This window comes from Ochotona princeps, chromosome 10 (genome assembly GCF_030435755.1).
Source record: "Ochotona princeps isolate mOchPri1 chromosome 10, mOchPri1.hap1, whole genome shotgun sequence".
Taxonomy (NCBI): domain Eukaryota; kingdom Metazoa; phylum Chordata; class Mammalia; order Lagomorpha; family Ochotonidae; genus Ochotona; species Ochotona princeps.
Window position 1 is genome coordinate 6,332,986 of NC_080841.1, and position 20,873 is coordinate 6,353,858.

The following is a 20,873-nucleotide window of genomic DNA, read 5'->3' on the forward strand; positions in this document are numbered from 1 at the left end:
TCATATTTATGAAGATAAAGTGCATATTGCTTTAAAATAGTTATGATAGTGTGATCATCATACTCATCATATAATTATACTTGTCAAACCAAGAAAAATCAGTCATTTTTCAGAAATGAATGATTATTTCATGGAAACAAGGAACAAATAACACAGCCAGGTTTCCCAGAAGACTGAAAACCCATCAGAAGACTTATTTCTCTCCCTCCTTCATCCTTACCGTTACTGTGTCCTCACCTCTAGTTCTCTGAAAATCTGCTCCATTCTCATTTTTGTTTATCTGAAAATCTGATGCTGATTTCTCATCCTATCCATTGTCTGTCCCTTCACAGTAGCAACCTCAACTCCCAAGCTGATAAGTTAAAGTCAAATAGCCAAGTGAGGAACAGTGCAATTTCCAAACCACAGCTTCAAGTTCTAGGAACACAGATTTTCCTGGGCCTTGTGAGGCTTCTGTGAAGCAAAAGCAACAGGTGCAGCACAAACATACCCATGACTCGCATAATTCAATTTTATAAATAAGGGAAAAATCTCTCACAATAAGTAATGTACTGTTACTTAGTGCTACATCTTAAAACAGGAACTAAAAGAAAATGGCAACTACAACCCTTTCATCAGACACCATGCAATAGCCTCACTTTCCGCCTACATTGCAAATAGGCTGCCTTAGGCATTGAGGCATTATGTTATTCTATCACTATCACAAATGTTAGTGGAGAAGTAATCTGAAAAATTGCTGAATGAGTTGTACATGGAAGATACAATCAATTAAAACCAGTGTTAAGAACAGCACACCACAGGGACTGGGCTCAGAAAGCCATCTGGTTCTGTGTTCTTCCATCATTACAATAGGAGAAGAACACTTCTATATCAAGTTCTACTATGCAGCAAAAGGAAAACAAAATTTCACGTTTTTCAGTATTTCTAAGATGTAAGTTTATTTATTTATTTCTGTCTCCTTCAACGAACAGAAGAGAGAAATCAATTGGTCTTTGATCAGGCTCCAGCCGGGACCCCAGAATTCCATCAGGATTGTCAGCATGGGTGACAGGGGTCCAGAATTCTTTCAGGATTGTTGGCATAGTTGACAGGGCCCAGAATTCCAGCAGGTGATGGGTCACCCAAGCATTTGAGCCATCATCTGTAACCTCCCAGGACGCAATCACTGGAAGCTGGATTGGAAGCAGAACAGCTGGGGATAGAACAAGCAATCCAACATAGGATGCAGGCGCTCACAAAGTGGCAGCTTAAAGCACTACACCACAGCACACACCCTGGTTTCTAGTGATTGATCGAGGCACCTATACAACATAGAAATCAATTGCATTTCTGATTGCCTATTGAAATCTAATCATCTTGCATTTCGTTGAGATATCTGATTATAAATGAAACGATACTCTATTCTTCACACTAGGAAAAGTTCATTGCAAACTTTGTTTCTTGTTCATTTCTATGCCAGATAAAACTTACTGAAAAGGTGGAAAAATCATGTTCTCAGGATGTTACACTTTTGTTGTTTTAGCAAAAAGCAAACGGATATCTACCATGAGACAGACAGATATCATCATGAACAAGTTGGAAAAGGTACTTTCTCTCACAGACCTTGGCATCTAAGACAATGGGAAAACAAATAAATGAATATCTATTTATGTAACAATAACTCTTAGCAAGAAATAAAAGGAGTAATATAATCAACAGTGACTGGATATTGGCTATTTTTTGTTGGTGGCTTCCAGAAAGGTCTTTATGCCTTGAAATTTCTGAACACAACATGGTATTAGAAAAGGCAAATAAATCATCATGCAGTGATATAAAGAAATAAGCACTACTGGAAGAATAAAGAGCAAAAGCAGAAATATATGCAGTATGTTACAAGAACACAATGTTATTGTACTGCAGTAAAAACAAGACAAAATATTATTTTGAAATATGCTTCTGATGTGTAGAACAAGTAAGATAGCAGATGGCAGGATGGAGGGGAAGGAGAGAGAAAAATGCTTTATACTAAAAAGATTTCCCAGTATGAGTATCAGGGAGCATGAACATGGTGTTTGTTGTGCACTCACATCCCCATTGCCTGAGCCCAGTGCTTCGTTCTTTACACAGCTGCTTTCCCTCGTGTCTTCACGCTTCCTGTTTTGCACTTCTATTTCTAAGGTTCTCTCTGTGAGTCTTCAGTTCTTAGATTAAAATGCCTTTCAAGTTCCAGATAGATACCACTTCTTTTACTGAATTGTTGGGGTTCTCATTCCTATATGAGAAGACACTGTGTAACTACTAAGTAATGACAGAATAGCTCAACTTTCTGGAAACCCAGAGAAAGATGTTTTTAAATGAGCCCAACACAGGGGTTTCAGTTCAATCAGTTTCTCCCTGTTTTCCCTAGCTGTCATTTTCTGCCTATGTTGTTTTAATCCTTGGTCTACATAGAAGCAAAATGACTATGGACTGTTCTGAACTATTTCAAAAGAAAGATAGCTGTGTTCAATATCTAAAACAGAAAGAGTACTGTGTGAGTAGGCAAGGGTGAATTATGTTTCAGACAGCCTCTCCATGGGGAAATCAGATGCTAATTAGGGCTTTAGGAAGCAGAGAATCCAAGTATTGGTGGACCTTTATTAACGGAAGGGGTTATGGTCTCTACAATGACTATTGCTAATGTCTGTATTTGTTCTCCCAAAGTGTGAAAATGATGAATTGCATAGCCTTAACTAGTAACTTCTGGAACTTTCGTTAACGTGAACCTCTCCAACTGGATTAAACAGACCCTAGTTGGGTGCCTGTTACAGTAAGTACAAAACAGTCTTTCTCTAGTAGTACAGAAACAAAAAAAAATTTCCCACAACACTTGAAAATCTCAGTGCCCCAAGAAAGGCTCGCTTCTGAAAACCTTCTTAAGAGAACACAGAATCTTGCTGAAAAGTCTCTCTCAAATCCCTTCACATGCCATTGGCAAAATCAGATCACATGCCTATTCTGGAATAAATCTCTGTTGACTTGAAAAAGCTACAAATCAATTAGCTAGAAACTTCCATTTCAGAAAAAAACAACATAGGAAATGAAGCGATATTGTGTGGCTGCCTTAGCTACACTATCTCCTTCCCCCTGAACTTGGCAATGGATCTAAAGAACTACGCTGCAGAGAGAGTGAGCTGAGTACTATTCATCACATCACATAATTCATCACATCTCCTCTGAAAACCATCTCTAAAGCACTCCTGCAGGCCATTTACACCATCCTGATGTACCTCACAACTATTCAAGAAAGTGATTTACACTTCCCTGACTACCAAAAGAAAGCAGTGAGTGCTATAGTCAAAGCAAATGAACACTGACACAGAGCAGTACAAAGCTGAAGTCCTCAGCTGTATCTCCTGCCTAGATTTATTCAGTTCCTCCATATCAAGTGGTATGTTTTCAATATTTTTTATTTACAAAAGTAATTAGGCACATGAATATATTCTAATTTGAGAGAGAAAGAGCAGACAAGACTATTCTTGGAAGACCACACCTGAGGACACTCTTTTAGGGTGAAGCCTTAGCAGGTGGCTCAGAGTTTTGTAATGTTTATTTGTAACTTGGTAGGTGGAGGCTGATGGTTGTACTTGGGATACTTAATAAAACCTAAAATTGCAAAGCTTCTATCAGGGGATTGATGAAGCCCATATTTTTCTCCCTACAAATATGGTCACAGAGTTGGTAAGCACACTAAGTGAGGAAGAGAAGGTTAAAAAAAAAAAAGGAAAAAAAAGTGCAACAATTACTACAAGCTTCCCCCAAAGAGAGATATGTGGTCATTTGCTTTTTTTTCTGCATTGGAAGTGGTGGGGGTGACTTCCAAAGGCTTCAGTGCAGGATTTAAGTTAATACTGCTAGCAGTGCAAATGAGAACATTTCCACAGATATTGGGAGATTTTCCCCAAATGTGAACTCCTAATTTGGCTCTTATTCAGAAAAAAGACACTGTGCTCACAAACTGACCTGAAAACATTAACCTAGTCCCCAAAGACTAAGGAGCATAAGGTGAGAATCCATACACCTGGTAATCGATGCACACTACATTATGACATTGATCCAAGGGCAAGACATCAACGTTCAAAAACCACATGGAAGCCTGAGAAACTTCCCCAGATCAAGTGAAGACAATAAATCAAATATAAAGTTGCTTCCTGGGGGCAATAACAAAAAACACTGACACCCTTAAAGATATAAAAGGTCCAAGGGTGATGGTCCCTATATGTTCCTCTGATTTACTAGTCTCTCTTCTGAAAAATCAGACTGATCCAGCAGGATGCAGCAGACTGCAGAGAACTCAATGATATAGTGTACAAGGTACTGTATTTTTGTCAACACAAATTACCATTCACCTGTTTCCACTACAGCTATTCATTTCTACTTCAATTAAAAAGGAATGAGTTACAATTACTTAGTTCCTAAATCCACATTAACTCTCTACCCTCAGATATATGTATATACACACTCTAAGTATTCTATAAAACGTTATATTGATCCTTCATACTGTTAACTTCATGAGAGTCAAACCATATAGGTAAAATTTCAAAAACTCAAGATGGTTTTCCCATAACTAAAGCATTAGAATTCCACTTGTTGAAAGTATGCTTGGATATTTCTTCTCAAGGGCTAGATATATAGACAGGAAGACTCAATATGGGGAAAACACTGATTTAAAAACAAGCAATAGACCTAAAATGGCATTTCTCAAAAATAGATGTTTAAAAGGAGTCATCAGATGGAGTCCACATGGTGACCAAGCAAGAAGCCCCAGCAGGACAAAGAAGGAACTAAATTTTTTTAAAGTTACCCAAATGGCAATAAGACCTTACCTATCTGTAATTACCTGAAATGTACACTGGAATGCATTAAACTGAAACCCATTGAATGGTCAACTGTATTTTAAAAAAAAAGGGGGGGGAGCCCAATTAAACTTGGCTCACAGGAAACTTACTTTGCCTCTCAAGACATACATAATTGAACGTGGAAGGCTGTAACAAAACATTTCATGCAAATGGAAGCTAGAGCGAAACAGAAGTGATCATAATTATGTCCAAAAATTCTATTTTAAATCATAATCAGTTAAAGACTCAGAAGATCACTATATAAAGAGAGTTCAATTCAACAAGAGGAAATAACATTTGCAAAAATATATGCACCCAATACTGAAATACCCAGTAACACAATTCCTTAAAGAAAAAAACACTTTCCCAGAAGATAAAATAAGAATTACACTGAGGAATATTTAATGTTTGCCATATGGCCTCTTTAGTCTCAAATCTCAGGTCCAGTGGGAAAGTAAGTTTATTGGCTTACAGGTATAATTATTTCTGTTTACCCAAAGGTGGTAGACTATGATATATGAGGGCTTGGGAAAGAAAACTTTAGCAACCAAATTATGTCTTGAGTATTTCTTGGTACTATTGCCTTGCACAAATGAGATGACAAATAATCAAAATAAGGACACAGAGACAAGGTCTCAGACCTTTTGAGGATGCAAGCTTATCTGATGACACCAACTTGGATACTGTGATGTGCTGGCCTTGCTGGTTGAAGGGAATACACATGTACAGTGCAAGGGAGCAGGTAGCGGTGGAAGACAGTGGGATTAGGGTTGGTTGTGGCCCCAAGTCCAGCTGTAGTTGTGGGGTTGGTAGCCTATTCTATTTGACTTGTTCTGTTAAGTTTCTGCAGGAAGGTAGGCCATGAAACCTTGGGATATCTGCCCCCACAATCAATCAGAAGAGGGACAGAGGTGGGGAGAACAACACACATTACAGTTCCTACCAATCTGTAAATGCTGCCCCATTGGCTAGATTTCTGCCAAGCCTTAACTTATCAAGCCTCTATGAATTACCAGAGATGAAGGTAACACCTCCATCCTGGGTCAGTCTACATTAAACAACATGGGAGGCAGAAGTTCTGGGTGTCCATCCCAATGCAAGATAATTCTGAACCCCAGTACTTCAATCCCTGCAGAGGTCAAAGAAGATGTAGATTGGTTGAATTCACAGCTCATCATCTATTTCTGCTTCCTGTTTTCCTTTCTGCAAATTCAGTGACCCCTATGAGTACATTTATCATTTTGATAAATTTACTTGACACACAATTGTAGATATTTCTAGGGTACAATGTGGTATTTTAATGTGTGTGTGTGTGTATATATATATATGTGTGTGTGTGTGTGTGTGTATATATATACACACACACACACACACAACATAAAATGTTCAGATCACAGTAACTGGCATATCTCTCAATTCAAAATCATTTCTCTGTGTCAGAAACATTCAAAGTCTTTTCTACTAGCTATTTTGTAATTTATTCATACAATTAATTATTGTCTTCCATAGTTACCCAACTGCTTACCTCTTACACAGATGCACTCCTGTGCTCAGTGTCAGAACTTTGAATCAATGGCCTACACAGCAACCTGAATTTCAGAATAGACCTCCCAGAAAATCCAACCAATAGCACCAGGTATAACCAATAAAAATGGTTTCTGCAATACGCATTTGAAATTATTCTGTCACAACTCTATGGCATACTTAATTTTATCTCTAGAAACTCATAGAAACATTTATTTGTTTGGAGTATAACTTCCTGCCAATAACTTAAACTAATATTCTATAAATAAACATAATTATTTTATATTTTATAGGTCATTATAAATAAATTTTAGTTGTATGTAAAACTAACTTCTAAAATAATCTCAGAATTTTAAACTTCAACCAACCAGTATAATTTGTATTAGACAAAATACTTGTCTAACGACTGTGACAGTAAATCCATTGAAATATTTTTAAATCTTAATTTACTTGGCAAAGACATTACATTAATAATCATCTTCATGGTGGCTAAGATGAAAGTCCTAAAAAGGCTTATTTTTTCTTGTGAAATTACTTAAGCAAAAAATGTAAATCTGTGTTTCATTTTCATTAACTCCTCACTTCTCTAACCACTTAACATTTAAAACCAAAACCTCACAGATTTACTTCTATTACTGATGGAGGTATTTTGAAGGTCCGTTGAAAATACTTTATTTTAGCAGATTATAGACTCAGAATAATATATTTAAGCACAAAAAGTGAAAGAATAAACAATCAATGGTTGAACTAAATAACTTCTCATAAATGTAACTGTCTCATAATTAAATGGCATTAAATCTAAGTGTCTTAAGTTAAATGTTTCCCAAATACAATATGGATTTAACATACTTACCACAAGATATTAATGTTTCTGCAGGCACTGATTTTGTTGGTAAATTTGACCTTTATTCTTCCCTTGCAAAGGCATGTGCCCACACACTGTGGATTGACCTACCTGCACAGTTCTGAAAAGGAAAAGCAAAGACAAAGCATTGACACCATCCATATTAACTTAATCTATTACTTGCAACAATTTCAACAAGGAATGTTAACAACAAGGAATGTTAACAATCCTGAAGTTTCAACACAGACATTAGAAATAAGTATCTCGCTTTGAATAAAGAAAAGTTGATTCACGGTTTACTAGTTCAACTTCACCCAGGAAAACCAAGGTAATTCAAACAGTGAGTAGCTGTTACTTCAGGAGAGCCAGAACACTTAAAAGAAAGAGTCTTAATGGCTGCTTTACTCCTGGTATTCCTAAATGGTACTGCATTCTCATATCTATTTTATGTACTTTGTTGGGAACGACTTTTAAGCATTAATTTGTGATGTAGTAAAACTCTATTACGTAAAGTACTCCAAACGCTAAGACTTAATTTGATTAGGCAGAGCTGATTCTATTGAAAATTGGTTATAGAAAAAAATTGTGAACTTATCTTCAATGAGAGCAATCAAAAGCCCCAATTATTGGCCCACAGACTATAATCTGGTCTATAATATAGATTTACAAAAATAATATTAAAAGAAAATAACCCCACAAATCTTTCTAGAAATGATCAACATCACGCAGGTGCATTTATTCCATGTTCATCAATGAGAGTTAAAGTAAGCCATGTACAATTTCTGTTACACTCTTAACATGGAAGCCTTCTCTCTTTTCCCCAACAAATCCATCCTTGAAGCTTTTACTGCAGTACACTACATATTAGCAGTGACTGTCAATCATGATACTTCATTTCCAGCCTGCAGGATTGTTCTTGAGACCTACAACAACAACGGGGCAGAACCATGTCAGTGTAAGCGCAGCGGTGCTACAGTGCTAGAGCCCAAGCACATTACACAGAAGACCACACAGGGGCGCTCTGGTCTCAGTTCTACAGTTCAGGTAAGTTTGTGGCTGTTCGCACCAGTGTGGGGGTCATGTAAACCAGCTTGATTTTGAATCCTGCCACCCTCTCCGGAGTCAGCCCAGTTAACACCAGAAGACAGCATCTACATTAACCCTTCCAAAATAGAAGATATGACAACATGAAAACAAGAGAATTGTTGCAAGTCACTAAGGCTTAGTATGCTTAAGTAAACAGCAATAGGTAGTAAGATCTAGTATCATTTAGGTAAATTGCCAGGGAGAATTCTCAAAGTGCCAACTGAATTGTCACTGCCTAGGACAGAATGTTCAAAGGCAAGAGAAGAGCTAAACCATAAATTTGAAATTTAGTAGAAATGACAGTTGTTCGGTTAAACAACAAGACATTTTTAGCCAGCCCAGATGGCACCTGATGATAAAATAAAGACAGAACTTCTGGGAAAACATGGAATCTGGGGAGAGGGGGATGTTTTAAGATCATGGTTTTTTTTTCTTTGTTTTAAGATCTATAGTGCCTTTTAGGAACCTTCAGACAAAGGATTTCTTGAAATCTTAAAGAAGTTCCTGTGCTCACTTCGGCAGCACATATACTAAAAAAAAAAGTTCCTTCAAGACTATTAAACAATAAGGGTTAGACAATCTCTTAGGAAGCCTAAGTTAAATATAATACCAAGCAGTATTCAATAGTCTTATCAACTACCTGTGAGTTTAACTTTCATCCCTATTAGATGTTTTGGTTGAATTGTTGTCAGCTTGTAAAAGGAAATAGAAATAACTGAAAATAACTATTCTCCCCCAGAAATTTAAGACTAAGAATCAGTCTGAAAAACAATTGTTGGGTACAACATAGGCTCTTTCGTATTGACAAAGGAGAGAATGACTTACAAGCCCAGAGTTGACAGGTTACAGACAACTGCCCCAGAAAATACCTCCCACAGTGGATTATAAGCTGTTGGATTCCAGAACTGCTATGGACCAGTCCTGCAATGTGCCCCTGGTTCTTCCTGTGCCAATCTGCTGTGATAGATGGGGCATGGGGAGGATAATGGGGCATCTGGTGTGGTTTGTCCTCCGAAGACCCATGTATTGGCAGCTTCTTTTCCAGCATTGTAATGTTGAGAGGGGAAGGAACTTTTACCAGATGAAACTTAATGGGAGGTCCTTAGGTCAAAAGCAGGAGTGTCCTTGAAACAGATGAAAGCTTTATGAAAACTCAGGTTGATTTCCATAAGAGAATGGTGATGAAAACCTAAGCCTTTGCCCACCATTTTTCTTTAGCTTCCTAATTTTAAATGCAGCATTGTCACCTGCCACAATGTGACAGTCACGAGTGCCCTCCAAAGCTGAAGTCATGCCAGGGCATGCTCCTCAGCCTCCCAAATTGCCACTAAACATCTTTGCTATATAACATTGTTTCCTTCCAATTTTCTGTTATGTAACATAAAACCCAACTAGATCAATATTAGGGCTCATCTTTCTGATAGAAAGCAATGGTATTTGAAGAGCTATACTGAAGGAGTTAAACCTTGCCTGAGCAGACTCATCTATACCTGAACATAGGTAGTGAGGGTGTTTGAGGTTAAGATATGTGGGTCTTACCTATAGGAACAACATGAATCACTGCACTCCTGAGGGCAATTGTGAAAGAATGCGTTTTCAAAATCAGTGCTTCAGAACTATCCCCCATCCTCTACACTGTGCTCACACGCTGGAACTGGCCCAACTCCTGCTGCCTGGGGGTTTCTACACCCTCTGCCACTGACTACAGACATACCCAGACCTCGAGGACTGCTCTGCTCTGTGACCCCTGGACTTTGGCTTTGCACTACTCTGATGCTTGCTCTCAAGTAACAACAGCGCACAGAATCTCGAGCAGTGTGCAAATACCTACAGGAAGAAAAATGTTGGCCCCTATCTCACAACTTCACTTACACTCATAAATGAAAGCTGTCAACAACTTGTAAGCCCTGCAGATAAAGCACCCTGAAGAGTGTCAGCTCTTCACGGCTACATAAAGGAGATCCGCAGTAACTTACTCAGAACACATTAGAAGGAAATGTTGCCTTGGTGTTTTGAGTCACAAAGTTTCCAGGTGTCTACTTATAAAGAAGATTGTAATAGATTTCTTATTCTGGTAATTTATAATGTCTGGCTCCCCCAAATTACCCCTGATACACAAAATCACCCTAAAAACTAAAATTATTTTATTTTCAACTATAGTGATTATTGAGATAGAAATCAAACGTGTAAAATGAAAATGTGTCTATGGGCCCTGCATGGGAGCCTAGTGGCTTAAGTCCGTGCCTTCCAAACATCAGGATCCCATATGGACACTGGTTCATATCCTGGTTGCTCCACTTCCCACCAGTTCCCTGCTTGTGGCCTGAGAAAGCAGTGCAGGATGGCTCAGACCCTTGGTACCCTAAACCTATGTGGGAGACCTCATGGATGCTTCTGACTCCTGGTTTCAGATCAGCTCAGCTCTATATGGCTACTTGGGGAGTGAACCAGCAGACAAAAGATCATTCTCTCTGTAAATCTAACTTTCCAATAAAAAATAAATCTTAGAAGAAAGAAAATGTGTATTCCAGCAATAGAAAACTGTAATTTTTCTTTGAAAGGAGACTGAGACTGAGAAATGCATATACGTGTTCAAACGCATAAATGCACACAAAGAAACTTAGAGATCTAATTTTTTAAATTGGAAAGTCAGATATACAGAGAGGAGGAGAGACAGAGAGGAAGATCTTCCATTTGTTGATTCACTCCCCAAGTGACTGCAACCTGCAGGGGCTGGAGCTGTGCTGATCCTAAGCCAGGAACCAGGAACCAGGAGCCAGGAGCCAGGAGCCTCTTCCAGGTCTTCCACACCAGTTCAGCATCCCAAGTCTTTGGGCCATCCTTGCCTGCTTTCCCGGGCCAGGAGAAGGGAACTGGATGAGAAGTGGAGCATCTGGGATTAGAACCAGCAGCCATATAGGATCCTGGTACATGCTAGGCGAGGACTTTAGCCACTAGGCTACAGTGCTGGGCCCAAGAGCTAATGTTTATAGATTTAACTTATTTTATTGAAATTGGGGAAAACACATTTTTAAAATAAAATAAACAGGCTAGTGGTTGGGCCACCTATAAGGATACCTGCCACTCACATCAGAGGGTTGTGTTCAAGTCTTAGTGCTTTCCTCCCAATGTACATGGCGGCAGGCAGCCAGTGGTGCCTCAGGGTGTTGGATCTCCTCCAGCCACATGGGAGGTCTGGACTCTGGGCGCCTGGCTTCTGTTTAGCTGTGAGCATTTGGTGAGTGCACCAGCAGATGGGAAACACGTGTGTGTGACTCAAATTAAAAACAAATCAGTAAATAAAATGGTACTGCTCAACATATAACACACATTTTAAGATTTTTCAAATTCTGTAGCAAATTCTTTAAAATGTACTCCTGTGATCAAGTATATTTTAAAATCACGTATCAAATATATCCTGAGTAAAATCATCCTTTTGTCTCAATGTCAGCCTACTTCCTAACCACTACACCAGGAGTCTGCCTTATGTTCTTCAAACAGCTTTTGCTATTTGATGTTAATTAATTTAACATTCGTTCAACTTACAGATGATCACAGTTGTGAGCAAAAGGTCTCAGGTTCATGTGATGAAAAACTTGAAATGGCATTTTTTCTTAGAATCTGTAACACAATTTGCTTGGTAATTTCATTACAAAAGATTCCAAAAAATAAATTATAAAAAATGTATTTAAAAGTACATCTAAACTTTGAGAAAGTCCATTTTTCTAATAAACATTAGCAAGTCAGAAAACCTTAATAGATAATTGTGTGATTTTAGTGGTATTTTTCAGTCTCTGTTCTTTGAATTTACCTTTTTTTATCACATTGTCTGCTAATAACTTCCTAAAACAAGACACAGTACTTACTTTGACAGGAAAGCATTTCAGATTTCTTAATGCATTAGTGAAGGACTTTCTGTCTAGGGATGTATTTGATCTTTAAATTAATCTAATAAAAGTCAGATTTCATGATGAGACCAATACTTTGGAGTAAAGTATTTGTCAGAGCCAGTCTGTTGTACAGATTAGAGAGAGAGAGAAAGAGAGAGCCCTTAATGAATTGGTTTCCATAATTATGGAGCTGGCAAGGCCTGCAGCCAGCAGCACCGGCAGGAGTTGGTGCAGTCTTGCATTCCAGGCAATATACAAACAGAACTCATTGCTTCTCAAGGCGTTTTGTTCTTTTCTCATAAAGTCTTCAATCTGTGTTATGAAACTCATCCATATCATCATACGTAATCCGCTTTACTCATACTTGATTAATTTAATCACATCGTGTAAGAACCTTCACGGCAACATCTTTAGTAGTGCTTGACCAAGGAAGTGGGCACAGCAGCCTGGCCATGTTTATGCAGGAAATTAACCATTGGACTAATTGATGTTGATTCTATATATTCTTTTTGTTTTATCTTAGGATGACTTCACTGTAAAAATAACTAAGATACCACTCAGTACATAAAAGTAGAAAGTAAGACAGAAAATTATCAAAGGAATCTCATTAACGAATCGGATACCACCCTACTATATACAAACCCACTTCCCATATTAGTTGACCTGATTTTTAACTACTTTCTTAACATTTTTCAAGCTCATGAAAGTACAGGAAAAAGACTGATAACAGTAGGTTGAGGCACATATTATAAGTATTTCAGTGTGATCATCCTTGTTGAAATCTTAGATCAACCCATTCCTATTTCACTAGTAAGTATGTTAGCTATGGAATTTTGCAGGTGCTAACAAATCGAGGAAGTCCCCTTCTACTTTATTTTAAAAGGGTGTTGGTGTAGGGCCCGGCGGCGTGGCCTAGCAGCTAAAGTCCTCACTTTGAACGCGCCAGGATCCCATATGGGCACCGGTTCTAATCCCGGCGCTCCACTTCCCATCCAGCTCCCTGCTTGTGGCCTGGGAAAGCAGTTGAGGACGGCCCAATGCATTGCAACCCTGCACCCGCGTGGCAGACCCGGAAGAGGTTCCTGGTTCCCGGCTTCGGATTGGCGCGCACCAGCCTGTTGCGGTCACTTGGGGAGTGAATCATCGGATGGAAGATCTTCCTCTCTGTCTCTCCTCCTCTCTGTATATCTGACTTTGTAATAAAATAAATAAATCTTAAAAAAAAAAAAGGGTGTTGGTGTAGCTGACCAAGTATTGCCTGAAAAGCCAGCATTTCTTACGGGCCCTGATTCATGTCCAGCTCTTCTTCAGATCCAGCTCCCTACCAATGACCTGAGAAAACTCAGAAATGGCACCAGGAAACTTGGATGGAACTACTGTCTCCCAGCTCATTCTCTCTCTTGTTCTCTCCTTTCTCTGCAAATTTTATAAATAAATATCTTTCTAAAGAAATGGGGGGAGGCTGTTGGCCTTTGTAAAATGCTTTTCCTTCATTTTTTGAAGTGAATTTGTAGCTCTTGTACTTCATTCTAGGGACATGGAATCATGTTGTTTTTCAAATATTAACCCACTTTGCTTTCTAGGATTCAGCCACCTAATCATGGGTATACGTTTTTATTATGCTGCTATGTTTTTGTTATGCCCCTGGGTGTTCAAGAGGTGGCACATAGAGTCAGAGATTTAATGTCTGTTCTGTTAGGTTTCAGACTTCTTTCTTTATGCCGTTCTCTCTTTTTTTGGAATTGGGATGCCTACTTATCACTATTCTACAATTATATTTTGTAACTAAATATACTGTTCTGATTTCATGGGGTCACAGATAAAGGGCAGCATGCCTTGGAATGCATGCTGTCTTTTCAATATTCAATTCAGATGAGACTTTGGGTTTTGAAGTACTGTTCTAACAACTTTATACGGACGGAACTATTGGGATGATATTAATGTGTTTTGCCCTTACAAGAAGGACATATATTTGAAGGGCAAGGGTGAACACACTGGACTGAGTATGTGTTCCAAAAGCTTATGTGTTGTATTTTGTTCTGAATGAGGCAGTGTTTGGAAATGGGGCAGACTGGGAGGTGCTTAGGGCACGAGGGCTACTGCCTCATGAATGGATTAATGCTTCTCTCGCAGCAGCAGGTCTCCATAAAAGCGAGCTGAGATGCTGCACATTTCTCTGGCTCCAATTCTTTTGCCCTTTTCCTCTGCCACGAGGCAGACAGAAGGCTCTCTGCAGACACCAAGCCAATGTTGTTTCCATGTTTCAGCATCCCAGGTTGCAGAATCATGGGCCAGATACAGTTTTCTTTATAAGTTTCCCACTCTGGGGTATTCTGTCATAACAGCAAAAAATGGACTAAGAAAATCTGTTCTCTTTATTAATTCATGCTACTATATAGCACTATTGTTTCCACAATACAGCTTAGATCCCACCTACTTGTTTTCTGCTCATGGTTATGAAGTATATTCCTACATATTATAATCCAAACAAAAATGTAAATGCATATCACTTTATACAATTGATTGTTAAAAATGCTAAGAAACAGTATGTTTATGAAAACCTAAACATCTACACTGGTGGTTTGTTATGTTGGAGGATTTGATCTCCATGTGTGCTTACCTGTTTCAGTCTCCCCCAAATCCCTTAGATGTACTTTCAAACTGAATCTGCCTGAGATAAATTCTGCCAGGTTATTTATCTGAGAATGACTTCATGTTGCCCTGATGTTATAAAGTTGTATGTTTTTTCTAGAAGTAAGAGAATTATTTGCTTGACAGTTTTTTCAGCGGTTTGACTGCCATGCACTGAATTCCAGCCATGACTGTTTATTATTTAAACCAAGCATAAATCTTATTTTGGTTCCACCAAATCAACAAGTTGTTTTTCTCCTAAGGTGTTCAACATTTTGTCGTTAATCTTGAGATTTTTAAATTGATCTTCACCATTGACTTTCAGCATTTTTACTGGTGACGCTGCCTGTGGATCTCTGTGTTGTCTCTCAGGGTGGAGCTGAGGCAAGAGTTTAAAGAAAGTGTTACTGTGGCTTCTGTGTTTTCCTCCTCAATGCCAAATGTTTGTTCTGTGGCTATTAAATGTTGGTAGGAACACTGCCATAGTATATAATTTAAAAGCAGTTCTAGTTCTACTTTTGTTCGAGTAGGTGCATAGCACTCCTCACACTGTCATTCTGAAGCAGAACCTAATGTATTGTTCTCATTTCTATTTTAAAATGTAGGAACAGTGTGCTACTTTCCTTTCTTTAAAGCACATTCCCCCAGAATTCTATTTTTGGTCAACCCAAAAATGAGAATGGCTATAGTTCATTAGATATAATCAAGTAGTGATTGGATCCTGGTTCAGAGTCACACATGGTGATCAACTGGTCTTGTTTTATGAGCCTACAAGCAAGGAGAAGCAGCTTGCCTTGCCACGCAGGGATAATAACAGACCCCAACTGCTCTAGTTCAGTGGGAGCGGCTGCTATCTGTGCACCAGATGGGCCTCCCTGAAGGTTCTGGAGGGAGGGACAAGCTGAAGCAGGAGCATTCAAGGACCACCACAGAAAGCCCTTCCTCAATCCATGGTCTCTAATCAGGACACACGCAGGCTTGCCTAGGCACAGTGGAGGGATGCTCAGTAGAGGGGGGCTGTGACTATGGATGAGCTTCTCAACACCTGCAAAGGGGCTTCCGGTGGCCACAGGCTCAATGCAGGACTGTTTGCACTAAAGCCTTTACTGAGTAACAGTATCAGTGGTTAGAGTTTAATTCAGACAAAGGATATGGATGAGACGTCAAGCTCTATGCAGGATCCCTAGAGCTGCAGCCTGTGGCTTCTTGTGTCTCAGGACAGATAAGCTTTCTGACATCACCATGTGACAGTCCTGGAGGTCCCCCTAAACCTCAGTGCCCAGAGCCTTTATGGGAGATTGATTCTGTAAGCATGAGTTATTAATTGACTGATTGCCCACAGAGTTGAATTCGGTTTCCACAGACACCACATGGCCCAAAGCACTCTGACAAAATCACATGGTTGGTCTTTCTCCTAAGGCGAGCTCCTGCTTCCTGACAGGTGTATCAGCCCTTTCCTAAGCAAAGACACTCTTCTCAGATATCACACCCAACTCTTCCTATTGGCCAAAAGGAAGAAGAGGCTCTGGCAGAGGTCATGCCTCTCTTTAAGCAACTTCAGACTCTTTACCATCAAGTGCTGTTAGCAAAGTGACTGATGGTTGCATGTGTCACCCTTTGTCTCTAGAACAACCACTTCTGTGTGTCATATTCAGACTGGCCACACTTCTTATCGCCATATGAATAATATAGTGATTTCACCTAAATCATTGCATCAGAAGTGTCTAGTTTGCCAGGAACAACACAACGTGTTCTCTGAAATCATCATCCCATGTGGGTCTCTGCATTCATTTTTCTGCCTATAGCCCATTCTTGAATGTTTGCAATGAAGAAAAATGCTGATACAGGAAGTAGCAGAAGTAAGAAACCGACTTGTAGAGTTTGGTCATCTGCTTTGCTCTAATATCTGCATGTTAACTTTTGGTTCAAATAATGGTTTGTGGTATAAATACTTAATTATTTTTCCTTGAATGAGAACATACAGCTTTTATCACAATCCACTTTCATGTTCAACTTCTCTTTGATCCAGAAAGACTTTTCTTAAGCTTGATACAAATTAGTCTTGCTCAAATGTAAATGAATTTTCTTTGTTGCTTCTTTAGTAGTCAGATCAAGCTCTATATTGCAGAATTAAGGTAACACAAAGCATCGCAGGAGCTATTCCTCAAATTTGTCAAAGCACTTTGAGTTCTAATTCTTTCTTCCCACATTTTAGTCATCCTCGCAGTGGTGGTATTAAATCTAATAAGAGGTACAAATGCAGAATAGCTCCCACCTCTAAAGGTGCTGTTTAACAAAATTATGTGTCAATGTATTGCCTAGACTGTTTTCTAAGGTGTTCACTGTATATAAAATAAGTATTTCCTTATCTCAGAACAGGACATGGAAACAACTACAGGGTTTTATCTTTTGCATCCTCGGTGTCTAAATTTTAGAAACACTTTGATTATGTTGCTAAGCAATGTGCAAATCAGTGACTCTTTCAGATATTATGTCCTTTGGAAAAAGCTATATTTAACAGTTGGATTGTGATCTGTTTTCCTACATGCAAAATATCTACAGTGTTGCTAGAACACCTGCTTTTGGGTCAACTAATTCAACTCATTTGAAATGCATCTCAGGAATGTTTGTTTTTCCAACTACATTATGTAAAATGCAATGTGTTTGTGTATATGTGTGTGTGTGTGTGTGTGTGTATACACTGATAGATCACACTGATCTACATGTGTGATCAATCTAGTATTTAGATCAGGTACAAAATTTCTAAAGTTCCTGCATGTCATCTTCCAAATAAGTTACTGAAAAAAAATTGCTGATACTTGCAGCTAACTGAAGTGGAAGTTTTGTAAAATAGTTACAAATCTTTTCACAAACTACTAAAAGCCTTTCTTTCAACACAGTAAGAGCAACTTACCCATCATAGCAGTATAATCTATGATGACAAACTTCTCAGCATGTTCTAAATATTTGGGGTTTGAAGAAACAGAATTCTAGTTATACACTAGTTCTGATGCCCCCAAACTGAGCCTTATGGAAACTCAAAAATAAGGTTACTACTAAAGTTTACCTACTTATTTTTTATGCCTTAACAAATTCCATTAAAATAATGAATGCTGATTACATACCACATAGAATGCAGCAGTAACTATGGTTTGACTTCTTCAAGGCATTTAGAATAACTTTGTGTAAATCCATAAACTCAGAAGAGTAAATAGTATATTGAATGCTTTGAGGAAAATGTAGTTAATTATTATATAAAGAGTCCTAAAGTAACCAGGAAACTACAAGTAAAAGAAAGATACAAATGAAGAACAAGCTACTGAATGTGGACCCCAGGTATAAAATGATCTGAGGTAATGCCCAGAATTACATTGTGGCTGGAAAAGAATTTAAGAAAGAACACTAGGAGGGCTGAGGTCTCATGTCGAGTCTAAAGCACTGAGTTCCAGTGATCAAGCCTGAGCTGAAAAGCTATCTCTATTCATTGTAGAACAACTACATGATACACTACATTTGCAATGAATTGTAGTTGGAGGTAGAAGGAGTAACAGGGACTGTTTGCAAGGAAATCAACTTGAGGAGCAATTCAAAGGTATATGAAGACAGTTCATTGGCCCTAATAAGGGATCTATGAAATGAATCAATATCTGGAGATGGGAGAAGAAAGATGAGTTGAACTAATACTGTATGACTGAAGAATACAAGCGCAGTTGTATGATTTAGTGAATAACATCAAAGAGTCAAATATTGTTCTTCTGTCTTATCAATCCATTAAATCAATATGATCTTTTATTTCCAGACAGTTTCCTATGTGCTGGCAAAACAAAGTGAATAAGCATGTCTGAACAAAATAATAGAGAATTAAACACATATGAATACACTGAAATGGAATACCCTGGTGAGTTTCTTGAAAATATAATTGTCTTACAAGGGACAGCCACAGAGCAGGAAAGGAAAGAGGAGGATAAAAAGGAAGGCTGCTTAAGAGTGGCACAGGTGAGCAGATAGGAGATGAAGGGAGAGCTGTAAAATATAAACAAGCAGATAAACAATCTTACCCGTCAATACTAAGATGTTTACTAATCTGTACTTCTATATCCAGTGAAGATTTTAAGCATAGCAGAAGAGGATTAGAAGCATTGTTTAAAAACTATTTTACCAGAATTATAAAGGATGGACTCTTAGAATAACCCAAAGTTAAGAATGAACTCAAAGCTTCTACAATTCTGATGCATGCACATGAATGAAATATATTTATTTATATATATATAAAACATATTGATATATGTATATTATGTGATACATGCGATATGTGTGTATGTATACATATATATGTAGCTAGATAGATATATAATTGGAGGGGAGAAAATAAACATGGACAAAAGGAGGCACCAACAAATATAAGGGACATATCACTGGTATTTCTTAAAGACATCTTATTGAGTGAAACCCAAGTTTCAGAGCCCAGCGCTATGGCCTAGCAGCTTAAGTCATCACGTTTAACGTGCAGGGATCCCATATGGGTGCTGGTTCTAGTCCCAGTGCTCCACTTCTGATTCAGTTCCCTGCTTGTGGCCTGGGGAAGCAGTCAAGGATGGCCCAAAGACTTGGGACCCTGTACCCATGTGGGAGACCCGGAGGAAGTTCCTGGCTCCCGGCTTCGGATTGGCACAGCACCAGCTGTTGTGGTCACTTGGGGAGTGAATCATTGAACGGAAGATCTTCCTCTCTGTCTTTCCTCCTCTCTATATCTGACTTTCCAATAAAAGTAAAATACACCTTTTTTAAAAAAAGAAACCCAAGGTTTTGATTAAATGATTAAAACATTAAGTGCAGTAACAGATTTTTATAGAGAAAAGAATATCAGATTAATTTGTAGTAAGTTTAGTGGAAAAACAGTTCAACTTCCTTTTGATTTTCAAAAAAGTATTAAAGGGTGATTTTTATATAATCCTCATGAAATGGGCAATGTTTCTAAGAATCTCATGTCCTAACTACAAAATTGATTGGGCAAAAGATACAACCCTGACCCTAGATGGGTCAATTAAACTCCTTCTCCTTAAATTGTAAAATGAAGCAACTATTTTGGTTAATTAAACTGGGCATGAAAAAATTTTATCCTATATTTGTCCCTTAGAGCAATACATGCACATATACATCAAAAGAGATAGAACAGAGCTAATCATGGTATTAGTCATAATAGCCCCAAGCAAGAAGCAATCACTGAATATGCAGTAAGAGTTGAACAACTGAAGCAGAGCATGTTTGCTTACACTCCTGTGAAACTAGAGTCTTTCTATGTTTTGCTGGTTAAATATTATCACCAGTGAATTAAGCCTTTCAGTACCTAGTAGATTTAAATGGGAGAATAGAAAACCATGGAAACTGGGAACTATAGCTGTATTCAGTAATATTGGACAATCTCAAGAGAAAGAAAGAAACAAAGAAACAAAGAAAGAAAGAAAGAAAGAAAGAAAGAAAGAAAGAAAGGAAGGAAAGAGAGAGAGAGAGAGAGAGAGAGAGAGAGAGAAAGAAAGAAAAGAAGCTACATTGCTTGAATAAATCAACTTAATCCATGTATAAGTTCCAAGTAACCTCATTAAAATTTCAAGTGTGTTCTGGAATGTTTTCCCTGAGTTGTATATGGCAAGAGCTCCAAATATCAAACACATACACACAGTCTGACTTACTGATTCACTGTTACAACTAAGTGCTAGTGCTGTTTCTTAGAACAGTATATGAATCTCTATACCGTGAAGACCCTTGGTTCTGATACTGAACTGTAAACCAGTTTTTTGGTACATCACTGCTAGATGGGAGAATTTATTTCATTGTTATAGAAATCTCCAGTCTGTCCTTCCCTCTAACCTATGAATGGCAATGCACAAGTTGTAGGCTTCTACAAAACACAGCATTTCTGAGTAACTAAATCAATTGGAGCTTCTGGAAGATCCTGTAATGGTTTTGTAGTATGAGTGCAAAATAAGCTTCTGTTGTTTAGATCATTCATGTTATAAATACACAAATAAAACTGAAAGCAAA

At 38.3% G+C, this 20,873-nt stretch overlaps 1 long non-coding RNA gene across 1 annotated transcript in view; it reads right to left on the bottom strand.

The window, feature by feature from the left end:
* Positions 1-1,479: 1,479 nt before the first annotated feature.
* The window catches only part of LOC131481309 (uncharacterized), a 61,086-nt gene continuing 41,692 nt past the window's right edge, over positions 1,480-20,873 (bottom strand). Inside the window, exons 2-4 of the long non-coding RNA XR_009246220.1 lie at positions 7,234-7,345; positions 4,859-4,971; positions 1,480-1,610 (exon numbers count right to left, since the gene is read on the bottom strand). This is a non-coding gene — a long non-coding RNA (uncharacterized LOC131481309). The remainder of the gene's footprint in view (positions 1,611-4,858; positions 4,972-7,233; positions 7,346-20,873) is intronic.